At 41.9% G+C, this 20,884-nt stretch overlaps 1 protein-coding gene across 5 annotated transcripts in view; it reads left to right on the top strand.

Annotated features, from left to right (window-relative positions):
* The first annotated feature begins 2,099 nt into the window (after nt 1–2,099).
* The window catches only part of ZNF462 (zinc finger protein 462), a 91,446-nt gene continuing 72,661 nt past the window's right edge, over nt 2,100–20,884 (top strand). For 3 of the 5 annotated variants that reach the window (XM_075488716.1, XM_075488718.1, XM_075488715.1), the window contains exon 1: nt 2,105–2,564. The gene's annotated coding sequence lies outside the window, so the exon portion shown is untranslated. Of the gene's footprint in view, nt 2,565–20,884 lie in introns of all 5 variants that reach the window. The other 2 variants (XR_012773492.1, XM_075488717.1) reach the window with 2 other exon arrangements.

Genomic DNA, 20,884 nt, shown 5'->3' with positions numbered 1-20,884 from the left:
CCTCCCCCCCGAGGTTTGATGCCCACTTCTCCCAAGAGCCTTCATTTTGAAATGGGATTGTTTCCCTGGAGGGTGGCTGGTCAGAAGTCAGGTGTTTTGGGGTTTGTGGTTGTGGGGTTGGTCTATTTTCCTTTCTTCTTTTTTTTTTTTTTTTTTTTAATTTAAAATGTAATGCTGAGAGACAAAGAGGTAAATTATCTGCCTCAGCGTTGATGGTACGTCAAAGATTGCAAAGCCCAGGCACTCTCTTCTGCGAAGAGGATGATTTATAGAAAATTGCAGGCAGAACACATGCACATTCTGGCAGCCGTAAAGACAGTCCCTCCCTTTCCTTAATGTTCTTTTATCAGCTTCTTAGGAGGTGTCCGCTTCATTTGTCTGCATGAAACAAGTAGTCTTAGTAGGAATCCCAGTTTTCATGCTTTTTCCCCTTTTCCTTAAGAAGGATTCTCTAAATCCAACAGTGCTCCTTCTGCCCAGATATTATCCTTCCTCCTATTTCTCACAGCACTTGTTTGGGGCGAGGAGGGGGGGAGCGGAAAGAGGGGAGAGGAGGAGGGAGAAGATCTTTCTCCTGTTTAGTGATTAACTTGCACGGCTCAAAGAAAGAGAAGATTTAATGGGAGAGATCCTGCCTGTGTGCTTTGTACTCACGGCAGTCTTGCGGATGGGAAGATCGGAGAGTGCATGGGTTTAATATTCGACTAGTACCTGGGCGACCGATTTTTGTTATTTTATTTTATTGCTATCATTAGCATTTCTGCATTTGGTCTTCAGCTGAGCTGGGAGAGTTCAGACAATGAAGTTCTAACATGCCTGACCTCTCCCAGAGCCAGTAAAATCTGGACTCTTTTAAGAAGATCATCTCAGCTTCACCACTCACATAAAACTTCCTCGGAGCAGGGGAGGGATCTCCCCCTTCACCCGAACCGGAGCTTTGTGGTTCTAGTCTCTCTTCCACCCATGCAAATTGCAGCGCTTGAGGGCTGGAGAAATCCCAGCGATGTTCCAATACCAGTCATGCCCTTGTGCTCAAATTGATTTTGCCTCACTCCCTTGTATTGATTTTCTGAGTCTGCACATAACCCCCAATTCCCCCCCCTCCCCACACACGCACTCTAGTGCTAGACATAACCCTAGAAAGAATCTGACCTGGTGCTGTAGGAAGACTGGAGGGGGAGAGGGGGGGATGTCGAGCAAAAGAAGTAGCTCAGCACAATGCTTAATAGAAACGAGCCTAAATAAAAATGCAGGCTACAGCCGCTTTTGTCTTTGCTTGCTTGCCTTCATCACAAAGATACCTTTCTTTGTGAGCCTTGATCGTTAGTTTCCACGGTTTTAAATAATCAGTCACAAAGGAGCAGACAACTAGGTGTTGGAAGGCATAAAAGTTATTTTAAGTAGAATTATTTATTTTATTTTGCAGCCCAAAACGTTTCATCAATGTAGGAAGTGATTTTGGTGCTCGGTGGTACAAGCTCTCTTTTCTCCTAAATGCTTGTGAGAAATAAAAAACCTGGAGATGACTGTCTTTATTTCCGGGAGTAGACTTCAAAATACGTGCCAGAAATGGACAATTCGAGTCTCCTTTCTCCACATCAAATGAGAGCTGGAAGGGGGATTAAAAACCAACCACGTGGTAGATCTGGTTTTATACTTTGCAACCTCCAGCTCCATTTATGTTCTTTACCCTGCTCAGGGAAGATTAGCCTCTAGATGGATGTGTCTGAGGGATCACCTCAGGGGCAGATCTGCATGCAGAAACCGGTTTTTGCCATGGCTGGAAGAGAGCTATGACCTAGCAGAGCGCTCCATCTGAGCGGCTCCCCCAGCGTTGCAGGAGCTGCTGAGCGCTCCTGCACAGGAAGCTTTGTGAAGGCAACAGCTTGGAAGGGGAAGCTCTTCAGATCTTTCCCCTTCTTCTCCTCCTCCCTGGCCTGTGAGTGATTCAGTGTCCCAAACCTTAACTTTTTGTTACCACCTTCCTCCTCTTAATCTCCTTCATCTTCAACACCTCCTCCTCTATCACTACCATCTTCGCCTCCATCTGTCTGCCTCCTGGATCTCTCTCTTGTTTGCTTGCTTTCCCCCCTCCTCTTCCACCTCCCTCCCTCTCTTTCTTCTTGCCTTTTCCTCCTCTCTTTTCTTCTCTTTTCTTTCTCTTTTTCCTCCTCTTCCCCTACACGTTGTTGTTGTTGTTAGAAAGGATTCTTGCACCCCCTGGTGCTCTTGCGTTTTGTGTGGTAGGAGAGGAGATTGTCTTCTTTCTCTCTCTCCCTCTGGTTGCTCGTTATTCAGAGAGAGACACAGAGGGTGAGTGAGAGAGAGAGAGAGAGACGGATATCTCAGGTCATCTGCAGCTGCAGCAAACCAGTGAAGGAGAGAGAGAGAGGGAGAGAGGGGGGGGGGAAGCAGGGAAAGATGGCGATCCTCCATTGCTGAGACCTGGCAAGGAGCACATGAGACTCACAAAACAACTTCCACAACAATAACAAGAAGAAGAGCTAGGCAGAGAGGAAGAGGAGAGGAGGCAGCAGCAAGAGCAGCAGTGCCGGGACGCTCCTGTAAGTTCTTGCAATTAAAACCCATCTCCGGTTTGGCATTGGAGAGATCATCTCTCGTGTGTGTGTGTGTATATATATATTTTGTTTGGTCTTTTCTGTCTTTCTTTCTTTCCACCACCTTCCTCTGAAATCCATTCATTCGGTCAACGGAGGAAGGAGGAAGAAAGAAAGGAAGGGGAAAAAAAAAGAGGGGAGCGAGAGCGGGGTGTTTTGTTTGAGGGAGAAGTCTCTTGCATGGAGGAGGAGAAGAGGAGGAGGTGCTGGTGGTGGTGGTGGTGGTGGTGGGAGGAGGAGGAAGGCGGTTAATTAATTTTTTGTTGTTGCATTAAGGGGGGGGGGATATGGGGAGATAAGTGAGATATCAGCCGAGCTTTCGGGGTGGGGGGTGCCCGAGAGGATATGTGTGTGTGTGCGAGGTCTGGATGGTGCTGTGCGTGTGGACTTGGATCAGAGACGGGAGAGACACGGAGGAGAGAAAAGCTCCGTGCTGGCACGACCCAGGCAATCGGGTGACCTCTTTCTTCCTTCCTTCCTTTCTTTCTTTCTTTCCTTTCTTTCTTTCTTTCTTTCTTTTTCTCTCTCTCTCCCCCTCTTCCTCTCCTTCTCTTTCTCCTCGTCCCCTCTCGCTGCCCTCCTCCTCGCCGCTGGTGAGGCTGGTCCCTCACCCCGGCGGTGGTGCCCCCACCGCGGCTCTCCTGGAGTTGGGATGCGGGGGTCCCCGGCGGCGTCGGGGCTGGGGGGCTGGTGGTGCCCGCAGGAGGTTGCTTGGAGGAGGACAGCGTTCAGCTGGAGAGCAGAAGCCATTACACACGCTTGTGCTCTCCTTTGAGAGAAAGAGAGCGAGAAGGGAAGAAAGGAAGGGGAAGGAGCCCACTTCTTCTTGCTCAGTTCCCCGATGTCCCTACCTTTAAACCAGGCGAGGGAGAAGGCGCTTTCTCCCCTGCCCCTTTCTCAACCACCCGGAGCAGCTTTCTCCCTATCTCTCCCCCTCTTTCCCTTTCTTTATCTCCCTGTCCTCCATTTGCAAGCTGTCTGCTTTGGTTCCAGTCCAGGCTCCACAACACAAAGCTTCTCCTCGCTCTCGCACACATGCACACACACAGTCTACAGGCTCTTTATGTCTTCTGGAGTAACCTTCTTCTCCCCCCCCCGCCGCTCCTCTTAGCATTGTGGTTTCTATTCTCCACACAGAGAGATCCTCCTGGAGCTTCATGTAGTTGTGATCTGATAGGATTTCTCCCCCCCTCACCTCCCTCTTTTGGGGGAGAAAAAGGAAAAGTTTCATTCGTTTTTCTGGTGTTTGGAAGGAGAAAGACCTTCAAGTTTGAGTGCTTTCTGCTGCTGCTTTTGTGTGTGTGTCTGTGGGGGTCTGTTTGTCTCATGAAGCTGCTTGCATGTCTAAGAGGAAGTGACTAGTTTGGCAGAGAGCTGTGATCTGAGTCAGGTAAGCCATGTCATGTTCTCTAGCTCCACCAGAAAATGGAGGAGAGAGAGAGTAGACAAAGCTGAGATGGGAAGTGCTCCTAACATCGTGGATGTCTCTCCATGTTTTGAAGCTTTGCTGGCAGTAGCTGGCTTAATCATGATTTTTCCCTCTAAGGTTTCTTCAGTTTTTCAATGCACAACATTGTGATGGGTCTTCTCTCTGACTTCATGCTATCAGGAAATGAGGATTGGAGGAAATTGCTCAGATTCTCCTTCACACAGAGAAACACATCCTCAGGCTTTTTTGCTCTTATGCTTTCATGCGGAGGTCACCTTTCTAGATATTTTTCTTTGGTTAAAGACCACAGAATTTAGGAGGTTGATCAGTTGGCCAAAGAAGTAGTGTATATATGCATATATTTACAGATTTTTGAAAGCATTTGGAGGTAAGTGCATGCAGCTTGAGGCTGCTCAGGTTCTTCCAGAGAATGTCATGAAATGTCATTTTTTTTTCTAGGTGATGATGGTGATGCCTGATTTTTGGGATTTTTAACATCTGATTTTCAAGAGCATTCCTTCTTTTGGATGTATTTTAATTTAAGATGGAATATTTCTCCCCACTCACTAGGTTGCATTAAAATGATACTGGCAAGCTTTTCGTAGGTTCCTCAGAGCATCATAACATACATAATTTCTCTTGGAAAAAACAAAACAGTTTTCACAGCTGCCTTTTTGGTGTCTTAAAATATTTTTTTCTGAAAACTTATGGCAACATTCTAGTTATGATTTTAATGTCATTATGGAAACCTAAGATCTTTAAAGTGAGATAGCAGTTGAACAGGAATTTGTGTGCTTTTTTTTAACCCACCTTTTAATCTGAAGTAATGTTGAGGAGACTCAAACCAGGCCTCACTCTTTTCCCACCAACCTAAATTTGCACATCAGTTGCATTGTAGATGCAGTTCCTCAAAAAATTCAAACTACATGCTGAAATGCATGAGGGGGATACCAGAGTGCAGTGCTACTGAGCTTGAAGGCACAGCTCCATAGAAAGATACCAGTAATGTTCATACGTAGGTTACTCTGAAGAGTTTAAGAAGGAATGTGTTGCATATGGGAAGTGTAAGTGACAGGATAGAGGACCAGTGAATCTGAATCAGAAGATGCTCCCAGATGTGCAAAAAGAATAGAAAGATTTGAGGATTGCAATGACTAGCAATGAACTTGGGATCCGGCTGCTGCAAGGTTAAAATCAATGTCCTTGTTTTATTTTTGCTATGGAAGAAATGGTTTAGTATATAATCTAATATACTTGGGAAGGATAATTGCATTATCAACTGTGCATTTCTTAAGTTCTGGTTGCTGATATGTCACCGAAATTACTGAGATACTGTGGTTGTCTCCATCTTTCAGAAGTGGGCCATGGAACGTACCATTTCAGGTATGTTTAATCTTAGATTTTGACAACGTAAAGAGGGAGGTTTTTTTTTTTTCCCATGAGGTGATGTTCTTTGATGCACTTTGCAATCTCTGCACAGGTCTAAATCAGCAGCCACTGAAGAAACTGAAAAAGTCCCCACTGACCTTTGCTTGTTTGGGTCAGATCCTAAATATCCATCCCCTGTATAAGAAGCCTGTATGCAGTCTTCTTAGGTATCTGCTTGTATTTCATAGTTCAGAATTGTGAATCTCCTCTTAGTTCTTCAGAGGTCAGCTCAGTGCTCGCACTGCAATGTGCCCTGCAGATACATTGCTCCTGAATGTAGCATGTGCAATCCAAGAACAAGTTTGAGATTTAAGCTGAGGATCTTTATGGAGGACCTCTTACCCCCCTCCTGTGGTGACAGACACCCCAGAAAACCAAACATCATTGCAATAGTTTGAGTTGGAGTGAGAGTGGTGTTATTTCTATGTGGGGTTTCTTCACCATGAGACTGAAATCCCTTAAGGGAATTACATTCTTGTTAACAATGTTTCTTGCTGTAGTTCTGCCCAGACAGACTGAAGTTCACCTTGCTGTTAAAATACTGAGGGATTTCTTTTATTTTTAAAAACAAAACAAAACAAAACAAATCTAAAAAAAAACCCCAAACCCAAACCAGTGAGTTTTAAAGGAGCTCTAGAAAGATAATCTTAATTCATGAGATGGTGGTAACTGGAATGTTTCTTGTAATCAGGCAAAATTTCTTCATTTGGACAATGGCTTTCAATTGCTTTTGGTTTGTGGGCACCCAGAACTTTTCCATGGTACAAGCTCTAACAGAAACTGCATTCATAGCTTATTCTTCAGTATATAAACTTGCTTTTCTTAATCGCTTTTCTCAACCCCATTAGACATAGCCTATGGACAACTGCTTTAAAAATGTTTAAACAATGATTTGATTTCCTTAAACATTTTTGCTGGGTTCATAATGGATTACATTGTTGAGAAATTTAAAATGTCATATTTAGAATTTCCTTCCATAATTTTTTAAAATTATTTTGTTACAAGAGGAAAACTAAAAATATGTTGTGTATGCTCAGACTGTGAAGAATATGAGTACATAATTGGATACTGAAAAGGGAAAGTAGAACAACTGCAAGTAGAAGTGGAAAAAAAAAAGATGATCATTTCAATTCAGTGAAGTTTATAACAAATTCTTTAGTGTTGTGAACTTTGACTTAAAGGAGGATTGACTTTTATGAAGACATGAGTGATTGAAAAGAGAGTTGATAAGTAGATAAGTATTGGAGAAGAACTGTGTTCAACATAGATGTCTGGACATCTGGCAGATGTTACTCTTGGGCCCCAAGGAATGGACAAGTTTAATTTTAGCCTTAAAAAGGAAATGGGAAGAACTAAAGTCTTATAATAGTACAACTTTGTACAGTTTGAGGAAGGTTACTTCCGAAAAGCCCAAAAGATGTGTCTTGAAATTTGGAACTCCCAGAAACAAGTGTAAATGAGTTTTTCCTATTGAGTTTTCCTGTTATTCTAAACAACATGTGTAGAGTTACAATATAAATTGAGATTGCTCCAGTTTGCTGTAACACTTTCTCTGCATGGTGTTGTGGATAATTTCTTAAATTAAGCAGAGGAACACTGCTTTGTAGTAAGAAACTGGCAAAAGGACTTAAAAGTGTGAAACTGGTGAATAGCTGTGTAGTATTCATTAACTAACATTGTCCTGTTATGAAGCTATCACTAAGTAAACTTAGGGACAAAACCTGTAGTATCCAAAAACTCTCAGTGAAATACTGAAAAGAGTGATTTGAAGAAGCATACAGGTAGAGAGGAAGGAGATCCTGTTTTGACAGATCAGGAAAGGTTTACGAAGGCCAATATGTCTTTGTGTCTTTTCACGTTATTTTGTTTCCTTATCCTTTGTTATACTTCCAATCCATTGTAGTAGAAAAATAATGTAAATGCTCTCTTCACACATATTTCTCTATTTTGAAATTAAATAATGTATTTTGTGAACTTGTTCCGCACCAAAACGGTCTACTGCTAGTGCCAGAACTGTATGATTTGCTTAACTTGCATACTTGATCAAGATGCGATCAAGTATGAACTTCTAATTGTTGGCTTCAGTAAAAATGTTGAACTTCATCAGTGACCTTCTAAATGCTTGCTTGCTTTTCAAACAGTTGCTTCCTTCTAGAGTACTAAATAATCAAGCAATCTGTCTGAAAGGGTTTGTTTAATGGAAGTCTTTCAAGTAGTGTTATAATATGGGCCCATAGGAGGTGAGCAGGAGGTCTGTGAAGTGTTAATTGAGGAGGGGATGAGAAATGCCACCTTACTCTTCAGAGAGTGAGAATAATTTTGAAGGAAAAAAAGAGTATGATGAGAATGAAGACTGCTTAAACGTCTGCTAACCTCTCAGAGAGAGGAACTCAAATTGTTTAATCAAGAGGTGCTGGAGAAGGTGGTGTGATGCAAGTCTTCAGCTGCTGGCAGAGACACAGTTAACATTGTAAACGGTTGAACTTCAGCATGGCACTTCTCCAAATGAGTTGACTGTTGAAAATAAAATGTTCCAGAAGAACTGGGAGAACAGGAAAGAAGTTAAAATAGCATGGTTTGTATGCCAGTGCTGAAAGAAGAAAAGGGGGGAGGAAGGGAGATAGCTCAACTTATGATAATTATCTTGTTGGTTGTAGTGAAAAGGCTTTAGTAGAAGTTTCCGAATGAGGGGACTAGATTTAATAGAATGCAGTCTTCATTTGTGTCCTGAGTTTTGGAAGTATTCTTCTGCTTTCAGCTTGTGTTTGGGAAGTTGAACACATAGGTAAATAAAAAGACACATGATATTGTTTTGGGTTTTGTTCCATTTTGGTCTTTTAACTTTAAACACAGTACCAAAGATCTAAAATCTGCCCCTCATCTCTTGAGTTTTAGGAAGCTGTGCCAGATGTTGCAGTACAAACACAACTCTGAAGGGGTTTGAAAGAGGGGGTTTGAGATGGGGAAAAGGGAATCTTTATTTCTGGTGTCTTATATTTGAAACACACAGTCTTATGTACAATTTCAATTTTTTCTGTGTTCTCTTCAGCTCTTCAGGAGTTGAAGATCTTGGTATAGTTGCTTTGTTCAGCTTGAGGCAGTATGTGTTACTGCAGTAACTCAAAATATCCTTGCCAAAGAGCCTTCCCTCACCATTGGTTGTGATTGCTTCGTAGTAATTTTTGAGACACGCTGGTTATCAGAACATCAGTCCCAGACTTAGCAACAGTGCTATGCCTTTTATTTCCCCTTGATCTAAAAACCTCTTCGTTTTTGGCTAGTTTTTGAGATATAATTATGGACCTTCACGGCTGCTGTCTAGGGGGAATACAGGAGGTTTTTGGCTTGGGCTAACAGCAGCTTTTTGGGTAGAAGATGGTAAGATCCCTCAAGAAAAAAACCCAGTTTATGTTTATTTGGTAATTTAAAGAAGATGGAAATGAGACATCTCAGGATGTGCAGTCATTGTTCTTGAGTGGAGTCAAATACAGTCTCTTTAAGAATACATGTTTAATAATGTCAGCATAAAGAGCTGTAGGCACAGCATCAATGTCATGAGTGATTAGGAAGGACTTACCGAGAGCTTATCAGGGTAGCAATCATTGCAAGGCCAGTGTGTTGAGGACAAATAATTCTGAGAAAACACTTGATTCACTGGACTACTCCTGTTAGTTTTGAACTAGTTAAATTAAGAATTCAGTTGTTGAAGTGTGTCACTTGTTACTTCATGGTGGAAGATAAAATAATCTAATTAGGATTATGCAGAAAATTGGAGAGTTATTTCATGCCTTTGGGAGAAGTTAGGTGTTTGCATTGTGTGCCTATGTTTTTCCTTCTTTCAATGCCAGGAATATGCAATTAATAACTTGCTAGTCATTTAGATAATGGGTGGTCAGCAGCACTGGATGGTGTATTTGCAGCACTTGTTACAGGTACAGGCTCTATGCTGACCTGAAGATTAAGAAGTGGGATGTTCAGCGATGGCATTACTGTTGCTATTAAAAAGCTCTGGAAAGGGGCCTGAGAACCCCAGCTGCTGTCGTGGTGGAGGAAGTCAGGCCTTCAAAGGATACAAGGATTAGAGTGTCAGGAAAAGTAAATGGTAGCATCAGCACAAGTAGAAAATAGGCAGAGCTATTCAGCAAACAGAAAAGTAGGCTAAGGCATGCCATAATTATGTGTAGTGGAAAGTTGCTGCTAATAGAGCAATTGCGTGGGGTAGAGAGGCAGGAGAATGATTTTTCAAGACAAAACAAAGCAGACATTGCAGAGAATGATATAGGAAGACTGAGGATTCAGTGTGCTCGTGATAATGTGAAAGAGAAGACTTTGTTTTGAAAGATGCTAAAAATGGAATCTTCTGATGTACATGTGGTCACTGTTTCCGTGGCCGTGTAGGACAATAGGGGCTTCTTTGCACTGCCCGAATGAGCAAACTCTTCCTTCCCGCTTGCAGCTCTTAAGGTTCAAATAGTGCTGCTTCAGGGTGGTATCAGGGGTTGTGGAAAGAAGGCATCACAGGATATTCCTTTTGGGAAGAAGATGGGTCATACTGGATTGGACTGTTGTCATGCAAATGGACTCAAAATACAATAGCTAGTTATCACGGGACCCAGGCAAACACATTCCTCCCACACATGGTCCCTAGACCTCTCATTGCTGGCAAAGAAAAGAGCAGAATGGGGGAATGTGACACACACAACCTGTGCTCCAGCAGCCCATATTTTGAGTTTTCTCCTTATTTATCAAATAAACAGGCTAGCTAAGGGAAGACTACATGTGCTTGAAGATTTCGGTCCAGCATGAGTGTGACATGCAAGGTGGTGCATTTACCTTCTAATGACTTTGACTTGCTCAACACTTTAATATAGTGTCTAGCTGGGAAAGGGATCATTAATAAAGGCCTTGCTCTGGTCCAAATGCCAGAATTCAGCTGTCTGATGATGCTGAAAAGTGGTTTTTTCCTTTCTGCCTCCCTCTTGTTGATCTGAAATTGACAGTTCAAATAGTTCCTGGGTCAGAAGTTCTAGAGGGATTGGTGAAGGTGGCTTATGTCCGTGGTGGTTGTTTAGCAACTTCTTCCTCCTCTCTCTTTTTTTTTTTTTTTTTTTTTTTTTTTGATGAGTGGACACTCCAGTCTGGGCTAAACTTGTGAGACAGCTTGGAGGAGTGCTGGTCTTGAGGTGGATGCAGTGAATCAGGCATGAGTGTTCATCTCTAGTTGAGCAAACTGCTTCTGGAGAGAACTTAGAGAGGCCCCTGAATATTTATTTATTTTAACTCTGACTTGGATTCTTCTGTTCCAGTCAGACTCAACTAGATGTGTGGGCATGTGTCTCTTTATGACGGGGTTTTAGGCCTCTTTGACCAAACGAATTAGTGTCCAGCCCTTGAAATCTTGCTCATAATTTTTTTAATTCCTTCAATCATCCATCCCTCTACCCAGTAAAATAGGCATAATTAGGATTTAACAGGGTGGAAATTAAGACCTTGGTGCTGGATTCTGTTGCCATGTATGTTAAAACAAACCAATATGTAGATAAGAAAAGAAAAATCTCCTTTTGCAGTGGTTCTGGTGTGTGGGACTGGAGCAGACCTGCTCTGCTGTTTGCAAGCACTGGGGAGATGGGAACTAGAGTTACCTGCCACTTTGTTTCTATGTCACTGCTGTCATTCTGACTGATCATTTGTTCTCAGGTGTGTTGCTGCTTGTGGGGAGTATGGAAGAAGAGCCTAACTATGTATACAGTATTTACTTAGTTTAGTTGGTAATGCAGCAAAGTCTGGAAGGCAATGGCCATAAGGAGTCATCCTGTTTTCTTCTGTGTTGTGTGACAAGTGGTACTGTCAGAAAAAGAAATAAATGTCAATATGAACAAATTTGGAATGATTTCTGTCCTTATTTGATTGGAAGCTCTGATCTTGCATTTCAGTTTTTCCCTCCTTGTCTACATCTGGGTGGCTCTGACTGCAGGGTATAGGACCTCCAGCACTGGTGGGCTCTGAAACTGTGCTTCTATCATGCTCAGCTAAATAATGTGACAAGTGTAAAAATGTTAACAAATGGCTGATGGAAAATTGAGAGCAGCCAGACAGCTCTCAGCCTGGTTAATTAGTTTCTTGACTGCTGAATTGTTCCTGCCCTCTCATATGGCTGTGGCTTGCAGCCCTGTGAGAAGGGGTTTGGGTTGCTGGCCAGGAGTGCATCCCAAAAGTTGAATTCATGTAACTTGAAGTCAGTGTGGACCGGTTCCTTTTGGTCTAAATGACCTTTTATCTTCGTTGGGGGAGGGCAGTGGGGAGAAAGCATATCAGCTTTCAGCTATGTCAGGTCGTATAGAGGTCAAGTTCTCTTGTCTGTGACCAAGCATATGGTGTAAAACAGCCCAGTGCGCAATAGTACCAGGACCTGGGGAGAGAAGGACTTTATCAGGCCTTCTGGAGGTAAATACGACTGAAGGCCATGTTGTGAATCAGCATATATGATGGCTCTCAGCTCGGGGGCTTGCAGGATTCGTGTATTTAACCCTTCGGTGGTGCTGGCTGCTGGTGCGTTTCCACCCTGGTAGGTTGAGAAGAAGCTGTTGTTTCTCAAGAGCGTGCAGATTTCTTCTGCCAGGTTATCCATGCATGTGTGAGACCTTCTGAAATCCCTGGCTCCAAGGGCATAGCTGTATTACTCACTGGAGCTGCTGAAAGAGTGAGTCAATATATTTGGTCTCCCAGCTGCATGAATAAATGAGTAAACCTGAATTATTTTTAAATGATCAGATTACAGAGGTGATAACATACTACAATGAATTTTCCATTCCACGCCCTCTACAAATGTGCTGCTCTCCTTCCACTGTGGAGCAGGGGAGGAATACAAGATTTTCAGTGTGTTGTTCTCCCAAGGAATTGCATAAAAACTGCTGAGGTTGCACTCAGAAAATGTCTTTCAGACCAAAAGCCTTGAGTCAGAAGTTGCTTGGCAGGATGACAGACAGGTTGACCAAAGGTTGCATGTGGTGTGCTCTTGCAAAACGAACATGAAATGCTCGTTGCCCTCCATGGTTCTTCAGTGCTTCCACAGGTTCACCCATGTTACTTCAGTGGTGTACAGGAGTATAATTTGCTTGCTGGTATTCTGGTCTTATCTCTGAAGATATTTATTTTAAGAATTCGTGTCTACATAGGTTTGTTAATACTGTACTGTAATATCAGCTGGGCTGCTGAGACCTCAAGGGGGTGAGCAATCTATTTTTAGTGTGTTTGAAGGGTAGATGATGTTTCAGGTTGTGGAATGACTTTCTGGGGGGCCTGTCACCATATACTGAAGTTTTGTATGTCATGGCAGTGGAGGCCAGTCATATGATGATGAGGTAGTAACTTAAATGGGACATAAAAAAAATCCTGTTCTTTGGGGAAATTGTAAAGATAGATGGAGCTAAAATGCCACACAGTCTATTCTCATGCTTGTTTCCTTGATGTGCTGAAGACATCTAATCCTCTTTACAGGTGAAATAAGCAGCCTGCTTATGAGCTGAAGGCAATGCCTGCTGATCTGCTGATATCCAGATTGGAGGGTTATTCATGTTTGAGTAAGAATTTTAGTAATGGGTGACCAAAAGACTGTTTTAGTTGCCCAAGTGGTGTGAAGTAGATGGTTTGTGATCTCCTTGCACATCAGAAGTTAGTCACATGTGGGACGTTGGTTAATAGCAGTGCCGTCCTATTTAAACATATTTGACACCCCAGTCTGCAGAGATTTGGAGCTTAAGTTGAGAAGACTGCCTCAGACAAATGTGTGCGTGCAGCAATCTGAACAGTGAATCCAGCCTTGTTTTGGAAGCACTGCACTGTAGTGGTAGCCATGAAGAACAGATTTTAATGATTTATTATGGTTAGATTTTATGTGGATTGGCTTCCTATTTTCTTTGGAAGGCAGTAAAACTGCAACTTTTACAGGATTCTTCTTACATTCCCAGGATTTTGTTTTGTGTGCAGGCATGTATGCTTTATTTATTTATTTAATAAATCCTCACTGCCACTGTTAGGAACGTTAACAAATGCTTTTTAATACGTCAGACCTCAGCTGCCATTGTATTTTCTTGTTACTCTAGTACATTTGGCAGACAGTAGAAGATGGGGGCTAAAGCCGTTACACTGTAAAAACTTATTCGTGTGAATAGTGGCTGTGATCTGATTTTGAATTTCACTGCAGCTACTCCTGTGAGTAAACATTTGAAGATCAAATCCTTAGCTGCATGGACTAGTTCTTGTGGAGTTTTCAGGGAGGCGTTTGGAAATTACATCTTGGATAGAAGATGCCCTTAGCTTTCAACAACTACCACCTACATACATGAGATGTTCATTTGTGGTTGCATGTGAGGGCATGGTTGCAGCTGATTTGCAAGAGCCAATGGGAACTTACGCATCAGATAATTCTTTCATTCAAGTGCTCCTTTTCTTTCACTCTCACTCTTTGTATGTTGACAGGGGGAGCATGTATGTTATAAATACTCAAGTTTGACTTCAATTAATGCTGGCATGTCCCTCATATATGATATCATATGAGTTTATGGGTGTTCTAGTGAGAACATTCATGTTGCTGTGCTGCCTGTAGATGATGTTCATGCATTCTGGAGTCCCATCACTAACTGTGGTGTTTTCAGAAGCCATGTTTTTTCACACTTTTTGATTAAGGGATTGGTTTGAATATATACTAATATGGTAATTGCCTGTTCAAGACAGAGGTGCTTTGGATGAGGGAAAATGCCACCTAGGCCCTTTTACAATGACAGGAGTGTATACCTTTGCATATGTGTACATAATACAAGTTGCTATCCATGTGGTTCATACTGCTATGGTAGTTCATCTGGCAGATCATTTAAATATTTACTCCAAAAGATCTTGTTCTCTGTTGGTGTGAAGCAGCATTTCCAGTTATTTTTAGGTCATTTTCATCTTAGCAACCCTGTTGGAGATAAACCAGACACAAGTGCTGTAAACTGTCCCTGCATTTTGGTAGAAATTAATAAAATAAAGTTTAATGGTTTGGTCCCAAGGGGAGAACAGACCATCTGGTTAACAGAAGGTTAGGCCAAGTAATACAGCACTGAGAGTGCCACAAACCAACCCAGAATATCTGGTAGCGTGTCCAGTTGCTGGATGTATTAAGCATTGAAATGGTGCTTTCAGATCTGCAGAGCCAGCAGTTCTGTTACCACTGCTGTGACGCAGGAGATAATTCTGTTGGGCAAGCATCAGCATGGGGGTGGATCTACAGTACAGGATGTGTAATGTCAACATGAAGCATGGGAGCTGGCAGTAAGAAGGAAAGCAGCCATTTCATGCCAGTGCAGGAAGCCTAAATAGATTTTTCCCCTCTGCATCTTGGCCTTTTATGTTGCTTTCATACTTGGTATTAGACGATTACCTTCTGCTTTGTCATCTGAAAACTTCAGCCCAGCAGGGTTTAATTTCTTTCTCTTTTTGAACCTGTTTGGTTTTTTTAAACAAGTGAAGTGCACTCCAAAAGCACGTCTGATGGATTATAAAAGGGGCTGGGGAGAGGCTGAAGGGCTAAGCAGATCTGGAGAAAGAGAAGAGTTCAGTCATGTGAAAGTCCTGAGCTTCAGATGAAGTTTCATTGTAGATCCTTTTGGCTTTAGTGCAGAGACAGTTTGTTCAAAAGCTGTAACCATTTGAGAACATTGTACTGCAGCTGCAAAATACAGAAAGGTATGAAATACTGCAAGTGATACTGTGTAGACTTTGAAACTCTGTAATTACTAAGAAACTGTAGAAAGCTATTGTAATTGTTTCTGCTTTCTTTTTAGCAGGAATGTCCTATTAGAATTCCTTTTTCCTATTTGGTTAAAGCTAGTGGCAAATTACCATGACACTGTTTAAGAGCCAAATACTGTTACATGACTGTCTAAATCTGCACAAAAAGAATTTCTAAATAAGCTTGCTAGGCATTCTATGGACTTAAAAATCTAGTGATATGCCTTCTGTCAGCTCAGTCATAGAGTGGTCAACTGGTTTGGGTTTTTTGTTGTTGGGTTTTTTCCCCCAGAACATTTGGAGGTATCTTCCTGTAGCTGCAGCCTGGGAAGCTCTAGAATACCAGAGCTTGCTTCCTGGTGGGCATGGCAGAGCGGAACTTCATAATCAGAGCTCTCATGATTTCTATTGCCTGTTCAGCAGGATTTTCAAAGAATAATATTACAGCTCCCCTTGAATGAATCCTTGTCTTAGATGCTGTTCTGTGGTAGCCCTGCAAAGGTATGACTTTCTTCATATGTTCCAAAGAACTGGAGTGGGAGTTTGGGAGTAGTCAACCCACAAGTATGTTTTCCCAGTTGCAATTTGGGGATGGGAGGAGGCGATGCCTATAAAACGTGGCTTGTGTGTGAAGACTGTCTGCTCTGTTCTGCAGTAACTTCATCCTTACACAGTCCTCCTTGCTCCATTGGCCCCATTCAGGAGATTTTTTGGTTGAAGTTATAGGATTCTAGCACTTCTGCATAGGGCACTTGCAAAGAAATGGCACTGAAGAATTATGTGAAACTTGAACACCATCTCTCAGGGCAGAACTTTTTCTTGGTTCCATAGATAACTCCATGTTGTGGTAGCTGTTTCAGCATCAGAATCATTAAGGATGCAGGCAAATCACGAGACTTTTTCTAAGGTATGGTTGCTCTGTCGTGTCTGTCCATGTAATTTCCCTTGCAGGTTTTATTTTCTAGTAGCTGGTAATTTTGTGGTTTTTCTAGTGGTGTGGAACAGTTTTTAGAACACACTGGAGAACATTCATCAAGTGTTTCTTCATATGCAAATGAATAATGCTTCTAGATTTTGTCTGCACCTTTTCTTGTAGAACATCTCTATCCTGCAAAGAAAATACATTGTCCTTGACTTTTTCATACCGAAAAAGGTGCTACTTGCTGAAGATAGTTTATTATAAATAACTACTAAGATGATAATCTCACCACAGCATGCTTGGCAGTCTTCCACTGAGTTAGCCTGTTTCAGCAAGGAGCTGTCGCTTAAGATACAAAGCAATCTGCAGGGACATATGATCACACACACTGACTGTTTTCTGTGTCATCATGGATGCCTCATCATTTCCTGTGTCTGATAATTAGGAACTGGAATTATTATCTGGTAGACCAGCAGGATCTAGCACCAGAAAGATGGACTTGGGTTCCCATCTCATAAACATCAGGTTACAGTGAAGTTCTCAGTTATGGAGGCATTAGTAGGAGAATGTCTGTTGGACTGGACATGGTTGTGGGGGCTTTTTGCTTTTTTTGTTTGTTTTGTTTTTGATGTCACAAGGATAGATGTGAACTACTGGGGAAACTCCTGATATATATATATGTTCACAGCACACTTTCCTATTAGAAATGATGGAGAAACATGTCTACCACTGGCAGTGGTGTAGAGAGGATTTTTTTTGGTGTTGGTTTTGTTTGGGTAAATAATGACTTCCAAGATCTCTTAATGTTTTGTTTTGTAGAAATATTGTCCAAAAGAAAGACTATGATAAAGAGGCAAGACGCTGTATCCACTTTTCTGAGGGTACTGGAAAACTAATATTAATACCCATATATGTTTAGTGTCAAGAAACCATGTTTCAGGACATGGTTTAGTAGGCATGGAGGTGTTGGGTTGATGGTTGGACTAGATGATCTTAGAGGTCTTTTCCAACCTTAATGATTCTATGATTCTAAGATTTGACTGTAGTCACATAGCTTGATGGTGACTTTTTTGAGTTTGAAAAGTTGATACTACTTTGTGGTACATTGGTGTTGAGTTATCATGTTATTGCAGTGGTTGTGTGGTGGATGTAACTGGCTGTTGTATGCAAAATTCTTTTCAAGTAGATTGCTGGCAAGTGTTCGTGTTTTCTTTGTTTAGAAACAACTTCTTCAGGCCATCTCTTCTGCTTTGTTAACAGTATAATATGAATCAGAACTTTTTCTAACCTTCATGTTACTCATGGATTCTATTCCTTGGCGCTTGAAGCTTCTCAGAGTCCTAACACCTTGTATTTAAAGCCTGGGCATCTATGGTTGCTTAAAAGTATGGAATGTGATATTTAGTGGAAGCAATTGGTAAGACTGAGATGGAACAAAGGAAGGTATCAACAGTGATGTTGGAATTTTTTTCTCCCTGATTTGACAGATCATGTTAAATCCTGCATGTATCTCAACAAGATCAAGGGGAAAAGAGGACATGAAGAATTTAGTCAGACATTGACTTGCAAGCCTTAATAGCAATCCTTTTTTTTCAAACTTTACAAGTGTTTGGAGTGGACTCTCATCTGGGAAGTAATTTGCCATCCTCTGAAAGGAAAGCATGGAAGGAGGCAGAGAGATGGTAACTCTTTATCTAGTGATGGTATCCTTCCCCACAAGATCTACAAAGGCAAATTCCTGTGTTCTCTGCTGAAATTGTGGGAGTAGATAAATGATGGGATGGGTTCTGCTCACTGATAAGATGAAGAAATCATTGGAACTGGTTCCTGATGTTCAATGACCCATGCGTGGTTGTGGAGTGTTCTTCATCTCTTAACATTTGACCTAGATGCCTTTATACTTCAGGATAGCTGTTCAGATTCTGTCATGTCCAGAAGCTGCCTAACTTGGGTGACCTTGTGGCTTTAAAGAAAATCCTGTGGAACTGTTAGTTTCAACCTTACTGAAGGACACATTCTGAAGAGCTAGCTCATTAAGCAAGCTTTGAAGGGTGTGCTCTGCAGAGCAGCTTCCTGTTATTTGGTTAATGGTTGACCTAGTTCTATTGCCATATGGCTCCTGGAACGCATTCTAATATCAAATATGTGCTAAAGCAAGACTGGGATAATAGAAGGAAAGTCAAAGCCTTTATGAAACAGAAATCATATAATGCAGTTGCATTTTGGAGGGTATTGTAGTTACGAAAAATGGCAATATCTTCATGGAACGGTATTGATTCTGATTGCAAACTCAGGAGTGTTAATCAGACCCATTTATGTATTTTTTTCAGACTGGCCTTGTACAAAAGGTTTGTATCAGTAATTCCCTGTGCTCCATATGTGAAGCTAAAGTTAGGGAGTGAAGCACTCAGAGTGATATTATAGCTGTGAGGAAAGAGTAGATTAGATTTGGCTAAAGGCAGGAGGATTTTTCCCCCCATGGTAGGTGTTTTTATCATTGCAAACCATGGATTAGCAAATTTTTTTCCTCTTTAACTCCTGGCTAGAAGCCAGAAATGGGGATTCGAGCTTTTACCTGGTATCAGAGATGACACAGCATACATACTTACACTTAGGCAAAAATATAAGAAATTTGGAGGTACTAGATAAAGTTCAACCTCTAACCTGAATGAGTACTTCCTGACAGGCTGAAGTTCTGAACAACCCATAGGCTGTGCTTTCTCGTTAATTGGATTTTCTGCTCTAGGAAAAGGAAGGGTGTGCAATAACAACTGTTTTCATAAGTAGTGTGCATTATGGTAGAACAGGGGGAAGGGAAAATTAAAGCCATGCTTTGTAACCTTTAGGGAGCTCATGGCTGTATCAGTAGATGTGGTGATTTATTATTCTTCTGTCAGTGTGGGAAACTGAACTGCTTACCAGACGTACTGCTTTGAATATTCATATAATGTGGCAGTGGCTAACCTGTGTCTCTTCAGTTGCAGATGGCTTGCAAGCAGTCCAGGTGTGAATTCTGGGCAAAGGTATGTCACGACAGTGGTGCGGGTGGCTGGGGCCAGCCCAGTTTGTCTGTGTGGGAAGAAGTAAGCTGTTAGGACCTGTAAAGGCAGGTGTTGCTGATCAGTATGGGGAGTGCCTAACCTGCAGCGAAGTGGTGGGATGTCTTGGGAGTCATAATCATCTTGTACCCCTGTAACTCCTTCAACTGGAGGCCCTTCATGTGCTTCTCATGACTCTGGGCTCATTGGGTGAGGCTATGAATATTTTGGTTTATTTGACTAGGATACATGTAGTGACAGCATTACACAGTTTTCCCCTTCTTCCTTAGTGCATAACACTGAACGGTATTTTTTGTAGAACTCCTGGATCTGGGGGAAAACAAACTGAAACAATTTTAGTAGGACACAATGAGTTGTGTGAGCTGTAACCATATTGGTCATGAAAAAAATCTCTGCTCTGGGGACTGAGACAAGCACAGCTATTTGTGCAACCTGATCAGAACAAAGGATAATGCTTCTGCTGCAAGATCAGACAGATCTGACGCTTCAGCAGGCTAAGCAAATGAATGGAGGAAGTGGTCCGCCTCCTCTTATCCATTGTCTCAAAGATGCAGGCTCATAGAGAAGAAAGGGAGGTTGAATAGAGCTTCTGAAGGAATATGCTGCTTTGTGTTCTGTGGGAAGAGAGCAAGCAGGAGTTCTAGAAGCTCTCTGCACTGGCAGGCTGACAAGCTTGTAATAGCAAAGTGTAGCAATGGACTACTGGTATTGAACGAGGACTTTCTCTTCTGTAGCCTGCCTAGAAAATCTTAACTGGTATTAGGAAGCCGATGAAACGTTCCAGGCTTGGAATATGGGACCAAGCCTACCCTGAAGGAAGCTCAGTGGGTGTAGAAATCCAATTAATTCTGACCTGCTAGTAAAGAATGATTTAAGACTTTTTCTGTACATGAGGAAATTCAGAGTTTTTTTCGCTTTCTTCTTTTTCTTTTTCTGTACCTGTCTCCCCTGAAGAACTCATCTGTGTGTTCTGGGATACCTCTCAGTTGTGCTCCTGATGGGATTTTTACCTAGGGAGAGCTGGGCTGATCAAATTACTGGGATGGTCAGAATCATCTTCTGCTTAGGAGAATCCTTCTGTTTCTCTTGCTCCAGCTGTCAATATGTCATAGCCAAATTAACCCACGTGGGATTTTAGTAGCAAGCTCCCCTGTTAAAGGCATAATGAGGCCAAGGAAATGTGAGAAGAGAGGGAGCAGGATAGGGATTTTTGATAAATTGGGGCAGAATTGAGGGTTACTTCACATTCCAGAGCTATAATATTTGACTTTATCCTCAAGGGGGATTTCAGCTGAGAAATGAATCCTTTAGAGGGAGGGGTGTAGAAGTTCTGTCAGTATCATAGCTGGTTAGATCTCTGTGTATTACCTTTTTGCATGGTCACTGGAACTAGAAATTGCTAGCAGTTAGGTTTCTCATGATCAGGATACTTTCATATGGAACCAGTTTTCTTTAAAATCAAAGCTTTTCTTGGCTCAGGGACCCATAGCTGCCATTTCTTTAGCAAGCATGTTATTTTTCTTTCTTCAAGTTAATGGAGATTAGATCTGTGTCTGTGATAACAGAACTAGTCATGGTGATCCATGAGATCCCTTCCATCCTTTGTTCTCCCACATACTGTCTAGAAGGCTATGTCAATTCAAAAGAGAAGTAATTAGTTCCA

The sequence above is a fragment of the Mycteria americana genome, chromosome Z (assembly GCF_035582795.1).
Source record: "Mycteria americana isolate JAX WOST 10 ecotype Jacksonville Zoo and Gardens chromosome Z, USCA_MyAme_1.0, whole genome shotgun sequence".
NCBI classification, from domain to species: domain Eukaryota; kingdom Metazoa; phylum Chordata; class Aves; order Ciconiiformes; family Ciconiidae; genus Mycteria; species Mycteria americana.
The sequence above is the reverse complement of the archived record's forward strand: the minus strand, read 5'-3'. Positions and strand labels throughout refer to the sequence as shown.